Raw genomic sequence first — 20,000 nt, 5'->3', positions numbered from 1 at the left:
ATATGTTTATGTTGAGAGTTTTAATGCCATTTGTTGAAATATATTTAACCTATACCACTTGGTTCACACCACATTAATGCCAGCTCCTACGAGGCTATGAGCAATGCAGCCAACTAGTTGGTTTGACTGATTTTTCCTTTGAATTCACCTAATTGCCAGGCTGTTTAAGTATCTGCAGACACCTTTACACAAAGAGAAGGCAGGCTTCACATTAGCTTGCTAAAAGAGGGTTATTATTTTCTTCTGAGATCTGCTATGGACCTATATTGAGTGGCTGTTGGCAAGAGTTATCATCGTATTTGCCCTCTCCTCTTTCCCATTTTTAAAACAAGAATATGAATATAAAACAACCCAGAAAACTCTAAAGATGCTAAATGAATAAGTTAATAATCATTGTTTATTTAAAGATACATCTGTATTGTTCAAAGAGAGGGATTTATTTTACCCTGAAATGCCAATAAGAAGCAATATGAAAAACAAAAATAGCAACTTAAAGAGATTTTTGAAAAGCTCCCATTCAGTAGTACAGTTGGGTTCTTTTCAGATAATCATTAAGAAATATTTAAGTACCATTTTCTATTTACATTGCAGTACGTATCACTGGCTCTTTGAAAGTTAACAGGGATTAATTTTCTTTCAAAATAAATATTCCACTTAACTAATTGTCTGTGTTCTTTCACTGCTGTCTACGCCATTCAAGCCAAAACACTGATCTCATTCAAAACTCAGAATTTCATCCAAACGTGTTTACCTGGCCACTAATAAAAGATTTTGGGTATGCTGTCTAAAATCCTAATGACAAAATAGGGAGAATCATAACATGTTCGTAAAAATCGGATCGGACCGAACATCAGCTAATTTGAGTATATTTTGCTCTATGATTAACCAGTTCTTAATGACAACATTTCTTATCTTACAACTGTGACATGAAGAGGGAGCTGTAGCTCTTCTGAGACACAGTTCTGCAAGAACCAGCTTATCCACGCTCTCCGATCTCGTGTCTGTTTCTCTTTCTCTCTCCCTCTCTTGCGCTGTCCCTCATTCATGCACTCTTCCATCTTTTTGCCATTGTGCCAGCTCAATTTAAATGTATCTGCTCTGTATCTGTTCAAGTGGAGATAATCCATGCAAATCAGGAGCCGTGGCTCTCAATGCCTGGTTCACAGAGAGGACTCAGCTTGAGGAGGTCACTCGTTCACAGCCGCTCCTCCCATTATATTTTTCCCCTTACTGCAGAACTGCTGTATGTATACAGTGACTGAAAGGACTCAATTTACTGCAACTGCTGCCTGGCTTTACTTACAACTTTTTTTTTATAAAGGAACTTACCTCCATCTGTCTTTTCAAGGTAGGAAGTCTGATTCTTCTAAAGACGTGTGTAATGCCTCCACTGTCTGCTCATTATCAAATGTCACTTGAATGCTTTATATTGTTGCTGGCATTAGGCACAAATACTGTGATTCCAGGTGCCTCACGCTTTTGTTACTTAACCATATAGGTACAATTGTTTAAGTGCCGGTTATTATAATGTTTATTTTCCCTGCAGCCAGCTTCAGTTTTACAATGCCAGAAAGATTAGAGTATCCACTCTGTAATGTAGAAATATAATCCTCTATCAAGTTTTCCCTCTTAGAAAAATATTAATTTCTCAGTATGTTTTAACTTATTATGTATGCTGGCCAATAATAGCCAAGTGTAAAATTCAACCGTGTTAAGATTTTTTTTTTTTTTTCCCAACCTGGAGAGTCCTCCTGCAGCATTTTCTGTGAAAAATAACTAACTGTTGAAATGTTTCTAACAACAGCAATAAAATAATAGATTTTACTTCATTTTGCTGCAAAGCAAAAACCTGAAGGCCTTATTGCTAACAGGCCTGTCAAATAGATTTATTCTTCACCATTTTTAAATTGTTACTAGGCTATGCAGAAGTATTACAATTAGTTAGGATTCAGTTACTGTCATTATCCATGTGATTATTTATTGTTTTGAGATTGAAATTGTATTATGAAAAAGTTTAAATGTAGCAAGGCTTTTAAAAACCCTGATGTTTGTATAACACTGTTTGAGATCAATTTTTAAGAATGATTTCAATAGCCAAGTGATTAAGTTTGGACTAAAAATGCATGTAAGAGGCTAGCAGATTTGACAACATACATGGTGATTTATGTAAGCAATTCCTGGGCTTACATTACTTCATATGTGTCTCCTTGAAGTTACTTATAATATTTTAATCATTGTTTAGTCACATCAATTTTAAAACATACTAAGGTGTCATAACATTATATACTTAAAAAATCTCTTTTTGACTAGTACAAATATAATTAGAACATTCCAGTTATAATTTAGATTTCAATAAATGTAATATGTCTTTGAAAGTACTCCTTATTAATATAATTTTGCATTTATTACCTTATTTTTCTAAGAAGGCTTTGACATGTGGCTATGACAAGGCAATTTAATCTCTTATATAGGATAGAATTGAACATAAACAGTAAACAAAGTTGACAGTCCTGAAAAGAAGAAAAAATTATCCTCTGGTATACTGAATAGTTCTGATGACATAAATCTTACATTTCATCTTCTAGGTAGATACTTGTTAGTGGAGTTCGAGGGAAAAAAATTTATTATCCACATAAAATATCTCAATGCCAAAAACGTGCAGTTCTTTTTCTTTTTGATATGGAGTCTTCTATTGAAAAAAAAAATGCACCCTGATTTTTGAGTACAGTACAGGGCATGAAGCCCTGTCATTGTTAGCATAAAGAAGACATCTACACAAGTATTACTGTGCAGAGGGCAATCTTTCTGTCTCTGGCATTTGTTAGGTTACTGTACGTAGAATTTAACAGATAAATATGTTCTGCTTCGTGGCATTTTAGTGATCCTATTGGTATGCAAGCTACTCAGCTAGGATAGCAACAGAAAAAAAAAAAGATATATGTTTTATAGCAGTGGGTAATAAAAGCCCTTCACAGTGAGAGAAGAGGAATTTGACTTATTTCTTACGCAGTAATTAGAATTTCTTTAAAATTCTTTAAAATACTGAGTTGTAAAGTAAACTGAGGCTTTCCAGGAAGGGCTAATTGAATTTATCTATTTGAGCCATGTAGTTGTCCATGAATATCTTCTTCACAGACACTGTCGCTGGAGAATTCCATTCACACCTTCAGCATTACAGGGAAAGAAAAGGATCCTTTACTAACAGTAAAGGATGATAATTTCATATTTAAAACGAGTTTGAGAACAGCACCCTACACAGGAAAACCTTAACAGATGGAAAGGTGTATGGGATTGACTGGTTGTGTGAACTTGAGACTAGTGTGAAACTAAAGGATGCCCTTTCAGAACAAAGGAATGCCATGGAATACTCTGTCAGCAGTCAAGCTGAGGATAGATTCAAAAAGTGGCCAAGGAGATCTTTTGGGGACAAGGAAAACGCAAACAACCAGGCATTCTCTTTTCAACCAAACTACTAGGGTTTGACAGGTATAAAGGCACTCCCCATGGACCCTCAAACCATCGTTTCACAGAGAGTTATTTCAAAAGCACATATTTTATAGACTTTCACATTTGTTTGCAAACCTCCGAGAAAACTCTCCAAAGACCTAACTTGTATGCCTTAAGTTAGGTTTTACAACTGTGCATCCTAAATAAAATGGTCACAACCTTCAACTCCCTTGGGTTTCCTTTGCTTTACCTGTAAACTTGCCATTCCTCTAGTAACTCATGCAAGCAACTGTTCAAGATAAGTTACATTTTACTCCATTTTAGTGTGCCTTGCAGCAGAATCTATAGAACTGGTAAACTTTATGGCTATATATAATACCAGGTTGTTATTCCCACCTGGCTCTTTTCTGCTGCTTTTACTGAATACAGTTAAAAAGATAAATTATCATCTGCAAAGGATGCTATGGAAGGTGTTAATAAGTTCTATCTAACTTCAGGAGTGTTCACTGGGGCCATAGAAACTTGCAACCCTGCTTAAAGGGAAATGATGTGCGTCATCAGCAGACATTCACTGCCAGTATCATCTGTAAATATTTTAAATTTCAGGAAGGATTCTATAATGCCACATATATTTCCTAAATCATGGAAGTTATTGCTGCATAGGGATTAATTATGATATTGAGCGAAAACCCTACAGATTTTGCTTTATAGGTAATAACTTAAATTTGTACACCACCCCTAAGGGGTCAGTGAAACCATCATCCCCATTTCAAAGATAAAGAGAGGTACAGAGAGGTTAAGTAACTTAGCCAAGGCCACACAGTCGGGGTAGAACTGGGATGTGAACTCATTTAGTCTGTTCCTGGCTTTGAAAAATCACACAATAATGCCTTCCTAAATCTCTGATGACTAATAGTAGGGACATTCCACTCCCCACAAATAGCAAAAGTGCTTCAATTTACCCATTTGTCATCTGGATTCATATATCTGATCCTGATTTTTCAACTCTTTTCCAAGCTCTTCACCTCAATCTGCATTATCATGATCACACAGGTTTTAAAAGTTGTTTCATTTAATGCATGTCAGGAATGGTTACTCTTGCAGAACATTTGTCTTTTACCTCAAGGAGTTAAGAACTAAATCAGATCTGTAATTGACTGACTTGTCTACTGACAGCCTTTGAAGAGCCACCACTCCCCACCTTGTTTTTCTGTCTAAAGAGCAAGATTGACATCTCTTTATATGTTTAAAATTTGTCAGTTGTGTAAAGTGCTCAGTAATGATGGAAATTAACCTGAAGCTTTATCTGACTACCTTTCCTAGCAACTCCATTGAAGATCTGATAACAATTAAAATTTTGATGCAAACAACTGTTCACATCAGAAAAAAAATATTTTTTTTCTGTCTTGTCATACCTTTCTTCAAAATATTCTGGGTAGTAGTGGCTCTTTTCCTCACTTTTCACCGCACTGGATGCATCTGAATGAAAATTTCCCCAGCCAAAATACACCAGCACATTAGAAAAGGAGATAAAGAAAACAAAGTAACAATGCATGTTGAAACGGTCTGACGGTGAAACACTGAACATAATTTATCTCTTCTTGTGTCAGTAGTTGTTATCTCCTTAAGGAGAACTGAGTAAGAACAGGTCTGCACAGGGTAGCATTTGTGGCCTTACTTCTGTCTGTTTATTTGGGATAGCCTTTGAATTGTCCCCCACTTTCTTTCCTCCCACTGTGAAAAGATGAACTATTATGTATGTAACCCATAGGGATGTGATTCAAAGACAGTGTTTATTTGACCTGTGGATATCAGATATCTAATATAAACCAAAACCCAAACAGCATCAACACATAATCAAGTGGCAGTAGTTTGCAGAACATGGGTCAGTAGCAATTAAGCAAGCTACACATTTCTCAAGTAACAAATGGAAAACAATTTTGATGGTCTTCTGTGATACCAGCATTCTTTTTAGATCTTCTCTGAAGTATCAGGCAGACGGACTGCCCTGTATATTCACAACTCACAACCTCTATCTGCTGGCAGGCAAAAAGCCCAAGAACCTACCTTTAAAGTTATTTTAATATATCGGTTTTGCTCGGATTAGCCAAGTTAGATGTCGACCATTGGTATGGGAAAGGTTGGGAATTAATTTAAATTTGAGCTAACCTTGTCATCATCTCTTGCTGAGTGAGTCCCTTAGCCTGTGAGACATTCTTTTCAGATTTGATTTCTCCATTACTTGGTTGATACTCTCTCCTTGAAAGGAAAAAAAAAAAAAAAAAGAAAGGAGAGTGAAGAGAAGAGTGGTGAGAAGAGAACAGAGGATGGTGACTTTGAGTCTGTGCTGATAGAAACATTTAATGGAGTTAAAACTGCCCTACAACCATTTGAAGAACGTGTCCCTCATTACTAAATTCTTTGGCTGCAATACTGAACTCCCTATCTAAAAAGATGTCAACTTCCTGCAATTAAATATAAAACCAAGGGATTTTTCTTGCTGAGGAAGGTGTGCAAAAATATTTAAACAACTTAACTCTGAAATGTGCTAGCAATCAGTTCAGACTGGACAGTTAACATATTCAAGCTCAAAACTAAAACTTCATTAGATAAGACGTACATTTTGGTAAGCAACATTTCATTAGATAAGATGTACCAGGATTAGAAGGCCCATTTGTTACTGTTGTTGTTTTATGGTTGTTGTTATATATAGTTCCTTCTATCTTCTCCCAGAAAAATTAATCAAGCGCCCTTTTTGCATTGAGACCTCTTTTCTCTGCATTCACAATGCCTGCAGTTTATATCACGCAAGTCAGCCTCTAATTGTGTTCTTGTTTCATATTTCCCAGGTTGTTTCATGGGTCATATTCTTGTACTCCCAGTAGTTTGTAAACTACTTGAGAGTGAAAATCATACTTAATCTGTGTCCTTCACAGTCCTAGCCTCAGCACTGAGACTAGAGCCTACTCTTGATTAATATTTGAATGGTTGACTGAATTTTGTAAAAATTGAGTTAGCTTACGTTATATATTTTTAAAAATTGTTTCAGGAGCAATGAGAGGAACATCTATCCATCCAACACATTTCTTGAGACTTAGCTATATTCCAAATACTGAGCCTATGCTCTCTGACAGCGTATTAAAATTTACACATGCTTAATTTTAAAAATTGTGACAAGAAAGGAAATTATTCCAATGGATAAAAAATATATACTATGATTTCTCTTTTTGGAAGTTAAAAGGAGAGGCAACTGGCAAAGGAACCAAGGTGAAAAGTTAAGAAAAGAAAGAGACCAAAAGACAAAGAGAAAAATAGAGAAATATGGAATATAGTGGGGGAATGGGGAAGAAAGATGAGGAGAGGAGGGTTTAGGAGATTTTAAAGAATTCAGACTTTGGCATTTTTTTTTATTAACTTCAGTTTTCAGCTCTTTAAACCTCTGTCACTAAATCTTCAGACACTATAAATGAAATAGAAATAATAATTAATCTTAAAGAGAAATTATTCTTCATCCTAAAGCTTTGACTTTCCAGGAATGAATATGTTAGAGGAGTTAGGCTCCTAAGCAAGGATGAAAGCAAAGAGAATGTAAGGTGGCTTTTAAGGCAAACTATGGAATAGTCAATCCAATAGGAAATCTACAGAAAGAGTTCACAACCATAAATCAGGTTCTAAAAGGAATTTTGCAAATCCAGTTTCACCCAGGCAGACACCATCACCCAACCAATGTGGAGACAGAGCCTGTCAGAGAAGTGGGTTTCAGGGCAGCTTCCAAGGTACAATGATCGCCAGCCAGCATGCTCCTGGAACAATGAGACGTGGACCTCAGGAGGCAGTGCTGGCAGGAGCAAAACAGAAAAAGCAGTTTGGGGTCCACCAATGTGGATAGAAAGCAGAACTTTCTATCCCTTTCTGGGTGCCAAGGTCCAGGGGAAAGGTTCCGGTTCCTCCAAAGATTTGGAGTAGGTAAAGGAACTAAACATATGGATTTTCTACCCATTGAGGTACTCTAACCACATGCTAGACGCATTTTGTTTCTCAGCTCTTAGTCATTCCATTTTTCAGCCTTTAGCCATTGAGATGTTAGAGTATTTGTGAAATCCTTTTGATTAGCAAGTGAAAAGCCATTGTATACTGGCTTCCGGGGTGTTATCAGTTTCAGAGAGGGATGGAGCAGCCTACAGGTGACTGTGGATATGTATTTCTAATTGATGAGAGAGATGTAGGACCTTGGTTTAAAACTCTACATTCTTCATTGGAAAACAAAAGCCAAAGACATTTAAAAATCATGTAAACTGAATTTACAGAGAAAACATAATGAAACAGAAAGAGTACTAGTTTCAGACAGACAGACCTTGGTTGGAACACAATATATGCGGAGTATTATTGAATCTCTCTGAGCTTCAGCTTCCTTAGATGGAAAAAATACCCATTTCTCAGCTTTATAGTGAAGAAATAAAATAATGTCTGCTACATGCCCAAAACAATGCTAAGTTCACTGAAGACATTTGAAGTACCTCTTTATCCTCATTTTGTTTTCTGTTCAAAATCAAATTTATAGCACCCTGGATCCCACTCACAGACATGGGTATTTAAATGTTTCATGACTTCATTTTATTTTGTAGCTAAGAAAAGAAAAGAGATTTATGGGACATCAAAGTGCTGTTACTAACAAAGTGAGGCTTAAAATTCTTAGGTCTTCTCACAGGCAGTGAGCAGACCACAGTTGTAAATTAGCATATCCTTAAAGAAAGATGCTTCCTATGCTGGGGGTCACATTTATAATGTTGATTTAAATTAATATTTTCACCTAATTCTGCTTCTCAGGTCCTAATTTAATATCCTTAAGGCCTGATGCCTATGGATCAGCACGTGTTAATTTCTACGGCTCTTAAAATGGCATGCCTGTCTGTGCTCTTAGCCTCTCCGGTGATAGGTGCTAATTCAGAGCTTGCTGAATTTCCTTTTGAAAGTGGTATCTGTGCAGGCCACTATGAGTTTCCAGTCCCAAAGTTCAAAAGCCAGACTGCAAACTTTTGAAAGAGTTGACTATGAATCAGACAAATATAAAACTCCCCCTAAGAGGACTCTCCTTCTTAGCTTTTTGTGTGTGAGAGGAGAGCATATAGCACATGTCAGAAGAAAAGAAGCATCAGGACATGAAAAAATCAAGAGGGTATTTCACAGCTTTGTAGGATTTTTCTGATTTCTTTGGAAACTATGTAAATGAATTCCTTAAACACAGACTGCCATTGATCTTTTTCTGGTGTTCATTGATTCCCTCGTCATTGCTTCATGTATGTGTTCTCCCAAAACATCTAGTATTGATATTTCTCTCCTTCATACTTTGTCCCCAATCCATTATAAGTATATCATTCAAACCCATTTAATTTCCTATGAAAGATTATATTAAGTGCACTTTTAGTGTAATTATGTCGATAGTGAAAGATAAACATGTATTAGGCAGTGCAAAATGCTGATTATCTGTCAGGGTAAATCTGTTTATTTCAGATATAGCAATCTGACAACCCCCTGGTGTTAATCATGAAAGTACATGCTTGTGCCAGGTACTGTTTGGTGCAGTTCTGACAGTGAAATGCACTCAATGGCTTACTGCTGTGACATAATCTTCATCATATATAAACCCATATACATGTGTATCTATGTCATAAAGTGCAGATTGTGGATTATGTGTTTTAAGCATGTGTGATGCACTTATATTTTTATTTTTTTGTATGTATGGAAAACAAAGTATAATTTGAGAAGCAACAATGTGCAGTTTGCATTAACGGCACTGTGTAAAATAGAATGGCTTGAGTGAGAGTGGATTATAGGATTAGGCTGCATTTTAGTTTGGACCCAAAGCTGGGTTTGCCCTCAGTAATATCAGCTCAGAACCATTTGTATTAATCCACAGAAAAAAAGAAAGAGCCGGTAGTAAAAAGGAGAATCAGGAGGTAGGTCTGGAACAGGATATTCATCCGATTCTCAACACAAACATGCTTCCTTTATTCTTTAACTTTTTTCCTTGAGATAGTAGTTTCTAAATATATCCTAGAAACACTACTGACTGCCAGATGCTATTGGACATAAAGTTCTTCTTTAACGAGATAAAACAGTGTCAGGAAGTCAACATGTTACACATGCTGTGGCAGAATTTCACCAGGCTTTTGTGCAGCAGAAAATGAATAGAAATGACAATGAATTGAATATTCAGGCACAGTTTGCCAAGTCCTCTGAAAAAATAATCTTGTCTGACTTTATTACATTGTGATCATTTCCTGAATGCCATAAAATGCTGAGTAAAATAATAAAAATTGATATGTATATTGACATTTCAGTTTTCTAAATAGAAGCTGAGAAAATATAAACAGCATTTGGTCTTTGCAACTCTTCCAACCGACCATTTGTATGCTGACTAATTCACTTACCCTCAGATACCTCATTCAGCCTTAATACAAATGTCTTCTGAAATAATTTCTCACCAGTAGATTATGCACATCTTTAGTTTGATTCAGAATTTACATGTGTAGTTTGCATAATTTTGCATCAGAGTGTCTGCTTTAAATTACGCAAAGGTCACTGTCATTCATAATCAAAAAAAGAAGGTGGATTAAAGGTCACAATTCAATAAAAAAAATTGATTAGAGGTAGAGATTTGTTCATGTGATACAATATCATTGGAAAGTGGAAATATGAGTCAACAAATTAACCTCAGTATGAGGGGTGACCTGATTCTTTGCCATCAAAAAATCACATTCAGAGTGCTTCTTTCCCAATGTATAACTTGTTTTACTCTATGGAGCAGTGACAGTTACTTCAGTTAATACCTCTTACCATTGGGTGTCTTTTATAATGTCATTTGGTTTTAGAAATGACATGATGACAATTTTATCTCCAAAATAAAATAGTAAATTATAATGAATTAATAATAGATATGGATTAGAAAGTCCCTCAGGGCTCATGGTTACTTCTACCATTTTTTCCCTGAGGTAGTTCCTAGTTCTTCCACTCTTTTTAAAGGATGGAGCTGTCACAGCACATTTCTTCTCTTACGTCACTATTTTCTACCTCTCCCGGACACTAAGAGCCCATGCAAACCCTCTGGAATTTTGACATCTACTCAGTAATAGAATAGGTAAGTTCAAAATAAATGTAGCTAGTGATTGGCAGTTAGGCTTTTTTTGGATTTGTTGAACTTTTCAAAATATGTCTGTTTGACAGTGACTTGAATAAATGGAAAGCAATTGAAAATAAACAAACGCTAAGTTGCAGTATATATTTTGTCAGTAAGTCAACTTGAATACCTGAAGGAAGATAATTGATACACATTTCACTTGGAAATTTGGCATAAGTTCTGAGACATTAACATCAATACTTACTGTAAAAGAACTCATATTTATGTCCTTATCTTATAATATTTTCCTTCTCATGTGTGTCCTTGACTTAAGGAGAAATCTTCCTTTCTTCCCTTAGCTGTTTGTCTATTCTACTTGTTATATTGGCATCTTAGCATAGGATCATCTACAAAAAAAAAAAAAAAACACAAAAAAAGAAGAAGAAAGGTAGACAAGGAGGCACCACCTTTTTAAAGTACATTGTTTATTTTTCCAAAGAAAATCAAACACTTTTAAAGGAACTATAAAGGTTAAATGGTTTAAGCAGATTATAATTAGTTAATTTTGTTAAACATATATTGGATCAATTTTACATTATTTTAATTACCTTTTGGAATAAATGGTTTGGTGAACAAATTCACTTGATGTTCAGGATCAAACAAAATTACCTTTCCTCTGGGTAGGCTTAAGTTTCACAAAATGATTTGAAAATGACCTCCTTTGCTTTCATCTAAAAATATCTTTGGATTTAGAAAATGATTAAAGTTGGATATATTGTGTTTTAGGTCAATCATATTTTATCATTTTCATAGCTTTTTCTTTCTTTAAAGAGGAAAATAATGAAACTTCACTAAACAGATGTTCCCCCTTTAAGGAGACTCTTGGAATTTATACACTAACATGGGATTTGCAAGGTTGATTCAACTCTTATTTCTGCCAGAAGGCATGTATTATATTCTGGAAAGTTTATAAAAATTTTTGCTGGCAATATATAGAAATGAAAGATAGATGATCAGTAAACATTATGGCCAAATCAGAGATGTTCTGATTTATGTCTTTGCAGTGTATATATATATGTGTGTGTATTTACCTATACTCATGCCTAGAAAGAAATCTCTGAATTGTAAACATCCAGATCCCAGGTAGTTGGAGGATACATTAAAAAGCATACATAACTATCTCTCGTCCACCCCAATTTAGGGCATCTGGACAGCAGTGTTGGGAAAGTGCAAATGGAATTTGACCTTTCTTTGTCAATGTAAAGTTAGCAAGTTATCCTAGTATCCAATGCTATCCCGTCTGTCTTTTTCCTTACAACAGTGGTTCTCAACTAGGGATGATTTTGCTTCCCTGGTGAACATTTGGTAATGTTGAGAGGCATTTTTGGTTCAGGTTGGGGGTGGGAGGTACTGGTACTATGGGTATCTAGTGGGGTAGAGGCTACATATGCTGCTAAACATTCTAGAATACATAACTCAACCCCCACAACAATGACTAATTCTTCCCAAAATGTCAGTAATACCAAGGATAAAAACCCTCTCCTGTAGCACAGAAGGAGATATTTCTTCACTCTGTCTCGACTCTGTTGTTCTCTCTCTCCAACCCTCAACCCCACATAATTCCATACTGCATCTGCCTCAATGCTTTTCATCCCTCAGAACTCTCCAGGCACTCATCACTTCATTCAAAAAAGTGCCACTGACCCATCTGATTGTGATGGCATTCCGTAGTGTTACCATCCCACTGTATCCCTCTGAGTTCTGTTGACTGACTTTTCTATATCCCATTCTAGACTATACACATTTTGAGAATTGTATGTTGTATCGCTAACATCTGCATAGTTTGTGGAACATAGTAACTCCTCTATTAAGATTTGTTGTTGAATAAAGCCAAGTTTGTCTCTAGAAACAGTATAGTACAGAGTGTTAGGGTTTAGCTTAAATTATACTTAAAATGCTATCTCAGGAATTGAGGGTTAAATAAGTAAATCATAGTTGGTGGAATGAAAATACAACTGTTCTTAAAATTTTTGAAACAATCATTTGTAAGTAGGAGGTCTGTCTGCATATTTATGTATATCTATATAGGTGAATATGTTTCAAAATGTAATTATATGTTTATGAAACATGGCATGATTGTGTGTGTGTAGATGTATGTGTAGATGTGTGTGTGTACATATGCACATAATTTCAATAGGTATACATTTTAATGATGACATTCCATGATTGTATCATAAATGCATACACATAACCAAATGAAGCATTTTTATATTTACATCATGAAATTTTTCACTGTTTATATTTAATATACCAAATATTATATTTGCAATAAAATAGAAAAATGCACTCTCCAACTTTAAAGAACATAGACACTATACCTTTAATAAAATCACTGTCATTTCTGTTTTATGCTTTCCTGATTTCTGTATTTTATGTTATGAATGTGATCAATAACAGTATCAAATTATAAAAATACACCTGTACAATCGAATAAGTAAATAATTTAGTTTATTGATACTAGTCAATGAGGCCAAGATTACATTCTACATCAATTGTTACACTTTTAAGAGTAATATTTACGGGCGCGGTGGCTCAAGCCTGTAATCCCAGCACTTTGGGAGGCCGAGACGGGCGGATCACGAGGTCAGGAGATCAAGACCATCCTGGCTAACACGGTGAAACCCCGTCTCTACTAAAAAATACAAAAAAATTAGCCGGGCGAGGTGGCGGCGCCTGTAGTCCCAGCTACTCGGGAGGCTGAGGCAGGAGAATGGCGTAAACCCGGGAGGCGGAGCTTGCAGTGAGCTGAGATCCAGCCACTGCACTCCAGCCTGGGCGACAGAGCCAGACTCCGTCTCAAAAAAAAAAAAAAAAGAGTAATATTTATAACTGCATTTTGACAATATTATTCCCCTTTGTTATTCCATAAAGTGGAAGTGAAGTCTAAAGTCAGGCTGTGCCATTTAGAAGCTGTGAGACCATAAACAAGTTATTTAATTCCTTAAACCTCATGTTTATCTGTAAAATGGGGGCAATACTGATATCTACTAATAGCAAACTTACATGGTTGTTTCATAGACAAATGAAATGATATTTTAAAAGAATTCAGCCTACAGGCACAAAAATTAGTTGAATAACGGTGACTATTACTAGTATAGTACTAGCTGCAAAAGTAAACATGATAGTAATAATAGCAGTGATAAGACAGCATGAATCCAGGGATTCTTTAGTAATCTGGAAAATATACCTAATAATATTTCTGTAACTTAAAATTAAATTTATTTTGGAAAATGTTTTATAAAAAAAGATCTTCTTGTATTTTTTTTTTCCTACTGGAGTCATAAAATTCAGCATTTCTGATTCTTATGAGCAAATTCACCTCTCTTAATGAATCCTTTCTTCAACTACTTTAATCATCTCTGTCTTCTTTTTTCTACTTTCATTTTTTCATTGCATGTAACAGTCATTTTATCCTCCATCAATTCTATGGTGATACTTGTCTGTTTGAAAGAATTTTAGAGCAAATTCCAGAGTTATACTTCTTTAATATATCCAACAGCATTTTTCCTACTCTTCTATGTCCTGCTCTGGCTCAACAGAGCAACATAATCTTAAATACAAACCCAGATTCTTTTCAACAGGGTGTATCATAGACAAGAAAGGCTGTGAAATATGCAAATTTCTCATGAAACTAAGAGAATTCCCTAACTTTCTCTCCCGGTGATCCCAATAGGCTAATGGGTCAAACTTGTCTTTGAGAATAGCATTTCTACAAAGCTGATCATAGAGGCGGGCCTCAACAAATGTTTTTTCAGTGGAACTGGAATTATGAATGTTTCTAGTGAATGGTTCTATAAAGGCTAAAATAATCATAAGTCAAATTATCGTGAGTTTTTGTTGCATTCATTAATTTCACTTCTTAGAACAAGGCAATAATTGTAGAGGAAAATAAGACCTATGAATCATTTCGTCTTCTAAGCCTTCTAGGTCAATCATCCGAGCTTTCAGCAGTCATATTCTTTTTGCTGGTAGAAGGTCTTGCCTCAACATTGGTGACTGCTGACTTATCAGGATGGCGGTTGCTGAAGGCTGTGGTGGCTGTAGCAATTTCTTAAAATAAGGCAGCAAAGAAGTTTGCTGCATTGATTGACTTTTCCTTTCATGTAAGATTTCTCTCTATTATACAGAGTTGTTTGATAGCATTTTACCTGCAGAACTTCTTTCAGAATTGGAGTCAATCCTCTCAAACCCTGCTGCTGCTTTATCAAGTAAGCTTACATAATATTCCAAATCCTTTGTTGTCATTGCAACAATGTTCACAGCATCTTCACCAAGAATAGTTTCCATCTCAAGAAACCAATTTATTTGCTCATCCATAAGAAATAACTTCTCATCCATTCAAATTTTGTCATGAGCCTGTAGCAATTCAGTGACATCTTCAGGCTCCAGTTAGTTCAATTTGATAGTTCCACCACATCTACAGTTACTTTAAAAGTCTTAAACCTCTCAAAGTCATCTATGACAGTAGAAGTCAACTTCTTCCAAAGTCCTGTTAATGTTGCCACTTTGACTCCTCCTATCAATCATGAATGCCTTAACAACATCTAGAATGTTGAATCCTTGCCAAAAGGTTTTCAAATTACTTTCCTCAGATTCCCTCAGAAGAAACTCTATCTATGGCAGCCACAGTCTCATTAAATGTACTTCTTAGATAATAAGACTTGAAGTCAAAATTCCTCCTTGATTTACAGGCTGAAGAATGGATGTTGTGTTCGCAACAGAAAAACAGCATTCTTCTCTTTGTGCATCTTCATCAGAGCTCTCAACGGACCAGGTACATTGTAATGATAGCAATATTTTGAAAGAAAGCTTTTTTTTCTGAGCAGTGGGTCTTCATAACGGGCTTAAAATATTCAATAAACCATGTTGTAAACAGACATGCTGTCATCCAGGCTTTGTCATTCCATTTATAGAGCACAGAGTAGATTTAGCATAATTCTAGAGTAGATTTAGCATAATTCTTAAGGGTCCTAATGTTTCCAGAGTGGTAAATGAGCATTGGCTTCAACTTAAAGTCATTAGGTGCTTTAGCCTCAAACAAAGTCATCCTGTCCTCTGAAGCTTTGAAGCCAGGCATGGACTTCTCCTCTCTAGCTAGTTAAGTCCTAGATGACATCTTTTTCCAATATAAGGCTGTTTTCAATACGTTGAATATCTTCTTAGTATAGCCACCTTCATCAATTATCTTAGCTAGATCTTCTGGATAACTTGCTGTAGCTTTTAGATCAGCACTTGCTTCACCTTGCAGTTTTATGTTATGGAGATGGCTTCTTTCTATAAACCTCATAAGCCAACCTCTGATAGTTTCAAACTTTTCTTCTGAAGCTTTATAAAATTGAAGAGAGTTAAGGTCTTGCTCTGGATTAGGTTTTAGCTTACTTAGGGCAATTTTGGGGCTGTTTTGGTCTTCTATCCTGACCACTAAAACTATATCAGCAATAAAGCTATTTTGCTTTCTTACCATTCATGTGCTCACAAGAGTAGTAGTTTCAATTTCCTTCAAAAACTTTTCCTTTGCATTCCCAAGTTGTCTAACTGGTGCAAGAGGCCTATCTTTCAACGTGTCTGAGCTTTTAACATGCCTTCCTCACTAAGCTTCATCATTTCTAGCTTTTGATTTAAAGTTAGAGAGAGGCAACCATTCCTTTCACTTAGAGGCCATTGTACAATTATTAATTGGCCTAATTTCAATATTGGTGTGAGTCAGAAAATAGGGAGACCCGGGTCAAGGGGAGAGGGAGGGAGACCAGTGGATGAGCAGCCGGAGAATACCCGGTCAGTAGAGCAGTCGGAACACACATATTTATCCATTAAATTCACGGTCTTAAACGGGTGTGGTTCATGGCATTCCTCAATGATTATAATAGTGATATCAAAGATCACTGATCACAGATCACTGTCACAGATTTCATAACAATGAAAAAGCATGAAATACTGTGAGAATTACCAAAATGTGACACAAAGACATGAAGTGATTACATGCTGTTGAAAAAAAAAGAAAAAATGATTCCGATAGACTTGCTGGACCAAAGTTTACCACAAACCTTCAGTTTGTAAAAAAACACAGTAGCTGCAAAGTGCAATAAAATGAGGCATGCCTACGTTTTTTAGACCACCACTCTTACTAACATTTTTACAAGTAAACACTGAAATTTAAAAAACAAGTTTACTTAAATACATATTCTTTAGATATTTTTGGCATATTATTTTTTTCAATGTTCTTCCTTGAATGTACAGGACTAATTCACATATATATACACACACACACACGGTATAAACAAAAATGTGTGAATCTTTGACCCTACCTGGGGGTGAAACACAAATTTCTACCTTTGGCCCTTGCATTTTGTACATTGAATGTGAACAAAGTAAATATGCTTAGCCAAATTACACGTGAAACAAACCTCAAAAAGATACCATATATGATATTTAGGAATAAAGGTAACAGGACGTGGTAAGTGCATAATGATGTACATCAGTTAAAAACATGAAATATACAATTTTAAAGGAGGTTTTCTAGCAGGGAACTTTAGTTAGGGAGAAAAAGATTTATGGTCTTCAATTAATCATAAGTTTAATATGCACCAATGGTGATAGGACTGCTAAAAAAGAATACCACCACCTTAGGCTAAATTAATAGACACTGTAAAAAAGACAGTAGAAAGAATGATCTCATTATATTCTACAATTATTAGATCATGTCTGGCATATTATAATTAGTTCTATACATTTAAGGGAGAACATTGAAAAACACAGTATATCAAAAATAAGGGGCCAAGTTGAAGAAAGTTTTAAAAAGCATGTCATATGGGGAATAGTAAAATAACCAAGTGGTTGACCTAGAAAAAAGAAGACTAATGGGAGATATCATAAACAATGGATATGGATCACTATGGATATCTTTCTTTTGCTGTTTTTTGTTTGTTTGTTTGTTGAGACAGGGTCTCACTCTATTGCCCAGGCTGGAGTGCAGTGGGGTGATCTCAGCTCACCGCAACCTCCCACCCTTGGGTTCAAGAAATTCTCCTGCCTCAACCCCCTGAACAGCTGGGACTACAGGCGCGTGCCACCACGCCCAGTTAATTTTTGTATTTTTAGTAGAGATGGAGTTTTGCTGTGTTGCCCAGGCTGGTCTGAAACTCCTGATCTCAAGTGATCTACCCACCTTGGCTTCCCAAAGGGCTGGGATTACAGGCGTGAGCCACCGTGCCTGGCCTATGCATATCTTTCAACAAATATTAATTGACATTTTGGCAAGCACTGTGCTTATGTATGACATAAACACAGAAAATAGAAAAGAAAATTCTTCTGGTTTTTTTGTTTTTGTTTTTTGTTTTGAATCAGGGTCTTGCACTGTCACTCAGGCTGGAATGTGGTGGTGTAATCAAGGTTCATCAGCCTAAACCTCCTAGGCTCACACAACCCTCCTACCTTAGACCCCAGAGTAGCTGAGATCACAGGTGGGAGCCACTGCACTAGGTTAATTTAATCTTTTTTGTTGTTGTTGAGAATAGGGTCTCACTATGTTACCCAGGCTGGTCTTGAACTCCTGGACTCAAACAGTCCTCCCACCTCAGACTCCCAAAATTCTGGGATTACAGGCATGAGCCACCATATCCAGTCAAGAAATTGGTCTTTTATCCTTTTGTAAATGGACTTTATACTCAAGAGGAGAAGATAGACTTTAAATAATCACACAAAGAAACATTTGATAACAAATAGTGATAAGGAGGAAGAGCTGCAATGAAGAAATAAATAAGCTGATTGGACTTAATTGGAATGGAGCATATAGTCAAGGAAGGTTTCTCTGAAGAAGTGACATTTAAGTCAAATTAATAAAGATGGATATAGGGAGAGTGGTCATTCCAAGCAATGAGAATAGCATATGCAATCCTCATAATTAAGAGGCCCTTAAAGTAGAAAAGAGCTTGGCAAAATTGAGGACAAAGAGAACAGAAAAGAGGAACATCACAAAGAATCAAGAGAGAACGTTGTGAGAAGAAAATGAGGCCAGATTGTTGTAGCTCTTTGAAGCTATGTTCAGACTACTGTTGAAAGTGCCAGGAGAAACTACTGAAGAATTTAAGCAGAGTGAGGCAGGGAGACTCACTTTTGCAAAGATACCTCTGGTTTTGGCTGGCTAATGTATTGGAAGGAGGGAAGAGGTAGTGAGGGAGCCCTTTAAGAGGCTACTGTAGTGGGAAAGACAGAGATGAAGGTCATTAGGCTTCAAGCGGAAGAGATGGAGACTGAATAAGAAAGACAGATTAAAAATATTTTTTTAGGGCTGGACACAGTAGCTCACGCCTGTAATCCCAGCATTTGGGAAGCCAAGGCAGAGATGTCACGTGAGCCCAGGAGTTCAAGACCAGTCCAGGCAATATGGCAAAACCCTGTCTATACAAAAAAAAAAAAAAATCGCTGGGTGTGGTGGCATGTGCCTGTAGTCCCAGCTATTTGGAAAGCTGAGGCAGGAGGATGGCTTGAGCCCAGGAAGTCAAGGCTGAATTGAGCCATGATTGCACTACTCAACTTCAGCCTGGGTGACAGAATGAGATCCTGTCTCCAAAAAAAAAAAAAAAAAAAATTTATATATATTAAATCGTTATATATATTTAAGTTATATATGTTAAAAATTATATATACACACACACAGTTTAGAAGTAGTATCAAGAGAATGTGATGATGGATCAGGAAAAGAAAATAAGATGCCAACCAACACCCACTTTTTCTGGTCTGAGTAACCTCCCTGAGCTAAGGGGGTGGTGAGGAAACTTCCTTTTTTTTTTTTTTTTTTTTGAGGCAGAGTCTTGTTCTGTCACTCAAGTTAGAATGCAGTGTCTCAGCCTCCGCTCACTGCAACCTCTGCCTCCTGGGTTCAAGCAATTGCCCTGCCTCAGTCTCCCAGGTAGCTGGGATTACAGGCACCCACCAGCACGCTCAGCTAATTTTGTAGTTTTAGTAGAGACAGGGTTTCACAGTGTTGGATAGGCTGGTCTCGAACTCCTGGCCTCAGGTGATCCACCCACCCCGACCTCCCAAAGTGCTGGGATTACAGGAGTGAGCCACCACGCCCAGCCGGAAACTTTAAGCTAGAAGTTTAAATGCCCTGTTTTGGCCATAGTAAGTTTAAGAAACTGGATCAGTTGGGTTTTTTTTTATTTGAGTGAATATTTAGTAAATTGTCCAGTAGAAGAGACCAGAATTGCTTTGTGTTCTGTAGAAGAGCAGATCCACAGCCACAAATGTCAAGTTTACACAGAGGTCCACTTCAACCAGTTCATGAAAGAACTATTTTTAAAAAACTAGACTGTCCAGAAACCTGCCTTAGAAGAGGGTAAGTTTCCCCTCACAATACCTCTTCTGGCAGAGTCAG

General features: G+C 36.5%; 1 protein-coding gene across 3 annotated transcripts in view; it reads left to right on the top strand.

Annotated features, from left to right (window-relative positions):
- The first annotated feature begins 974 nt into the window (after positions 1 to 974).
- The window catches only part of ADGRL2 (adhesion G protein-coupled receptor L2), a 683,665-nt gene continuing 664,639 nt past the window's right edge, over positions 975 to 20,000 (top strand). For all 3 annotated transcript variants that reach the window (XM_074003149.1, XM_074003162.1, XM_074003150.1), the window contains exon 1: positions 975 to 1,348. The gene's annotated coding sequence lies outside the window, so the exon portion shown is untranslated. The remainder of the gene's footprint in view (positions 1,349 to 20,000) is intronic.

Source organism: Macaca fascicularis, chromosome 1, assembly GCF_037993035.2.
Source record: "Macaca fascicularis isolate 582-1 chromosome 1, T2T-MFA8v1.1".
NCBI classification, from domain to species: Eukaryota; Metazoa; Chordata; class Mammalia; order Primates; family Cercopithecidae; genus Macaca; species Macaca fascicularis.
The sequence above is the reverse complement of the archived record's forward strand: the minus strand, read 5'-3'. Positions and strand labels throughout refer to the sequence as shown.